This window comes from Scylla paramamosain, chromosome 12 (assembly GCF_035594125.1).
Source record: "Scylla paramamosain isolate STU-SP2022 chromosome 12, ASM3559412v1, whole genome shotgun sequence".
In the NCBI taxonomy this organism is placed as follows: domain Eukaryota; kingdom Metazoa; phylum Arthropoda; class Malacostraca; order Decapoda; family Portunidae; genus Scylla; species Scylla paramamosain.
In genome coordinates, this window is record NC_087162.1 from 4,182,501 (window position 1) to 4,184,506 (window position 2,006).

Sequence of the window (2,006 nt, forward strand, 5' to 3'; positions counted from 1 at the left end):
TTGTGCTTTTTACTCCTATGTACTTTAATGTTTTATGTGACAGGAGTTTAACCTTCATATATCCCGCGTGTGTTGCTGCGTTATCAAGTACCTGCTATCCTCGCTTTTTCACTTGCTCTTTTGGCATCTCTCTGTCTACCTGTTACCTTCACTACTTGACATGTCGTCCTGCTGTACTGTGCATCTAACCACCTGTAAGGGAAGAGAAAAGGCTCATTAGTCACAGCGAACGTCAGTGGTAGTAATTGTATCTAATATACGAGTAGCATAGCATGGACGGAAGTATTGAGGTATTACAAGAACGTCAATGTTATTACAGTGCTTTGCCTCGACACTGCCTCTGCCAGGAGGTGTTGTATACTTGACTATGTATTTCTAGTATGTATGATTTCACTGTGTATTTCTCACCTGTAATTAGTTTCGAGTGGCTGCGTGCTCTTAATTACCGACACCTGCCTGACAAGAAGCGGATAATTAATAACACGAGAAGAGTGTGACTGTGTGTTCTTAGACTGACACTTGTACTTTCACTGTGGAATGATGGATAGTGAGGAGAGGTGGAGGGAATGTCCGGTGCAGTGCCCTTGCCTCACGTCCCTGTAGCGTTCTCTCTCTCTCTCTCTCTCTCTCTCTCTGGCACGTATCGACAGTCATATGGATGAGTTTATGTAAATATTTGTTCCACATTTTTTTCATAAGGGTTAATACTTTGATCTTATTATTGTTTGCGCATCGATACTTTAAAAATCAGCTTAGGCAAGAATACTCAGTAAGGCCATTGCGGATATTTTAAACGTAAACTGGAGAGTGGCAGGAACGTAACGAGTACACCAGTCAGCTGTCCCAGGAAGGAGGTAGAGGAATTGGCATCAAGATAAGTTTAGTCTGCACCGACTGTAGTTATTTTAGCGATGTATATATGTAGTGATTCTCATGTATTCCTAAGAGTGATTAAGTTCTTTTCTTATCCTAACTATGGCTTCATTCCTTCTTGTACCTCACCACCTTTTCAGTATTTGTTAGTGAAGCTGGTTTGTCCTCTTCCTTTCTTCACCTTCTTCATCTCACTGCCACCTCTCCTCTTCCTCCTCCTCCTATTACTACTTCTTATAACCTTCCTTCATCCCTTCATCACGCTGATTCGCTTCCTCTTATTGTGAAAAAAGTCATTAAGGGAAATGTATGATAGAGAGAGAGAGAGAGAGAGAGAGAGAGAGAGAGAGAGAGAGAGAGAGAGAGAGAGAGAGAGAGAGAGAGAGAGAGAGAGATTGCATGTTTACGAGGAAGAATTTCAGAAATTAAACAGATTATCGGAGAGTAAAGATATGGGAATTTAATTTAGTAGAAGGCAAGAAGGAAAGAATAAAGGAGGAGAATGGTTGAGGTGGTGGAGTAGTTGCATTAGTTCGTAGAGTATAGTTAGTCTCTTTAATGGAGTACTTGGTGTGGTTCTGCTGCCTTAGTGAGCCTGCAAAAACCTTGATATCTCTCATTAGTGAAGTTTCGTCGCTGTTTCTGTGTCTGCGAAGATAGAAGGAAGAAGGGAAGGAAAGAAGATGAGTGAAGAACTTAGTTTGCTCGTTAATTGACCACAGTCACAGTCACACTTAAAGATTCCAAGGAGAGGATCCCTATTGATATAAAAAAAAAAGAAAAAAAAATAGCGTGAAGGTATGTGGATGAAATCATTACAGATACAGGTAGCGCAGATAAACTGATAGATATATAGATTGAAAAGATCATTCATTGACCCCAAATTAAATAATCATAAGTTTATTATGGTTTTAGGGGGATTCGTCTCTGGGGAAATGTCCCGCCTGATTTACCGCTGGGTTATTCATCCCTGTGGGATTCGTCCCTTAGTATGATTTGTCTCCTAGGGTGATTCGTCCCCCGCCTTTTTTTTTTTTTTGGGTCATGATGCTCCATTAATTAAATTTCTTAAAACTCGTCTAAAAAGGACTCAAAAGATATTTACTAGAATATCCAGTATCCGGAAAACTTGG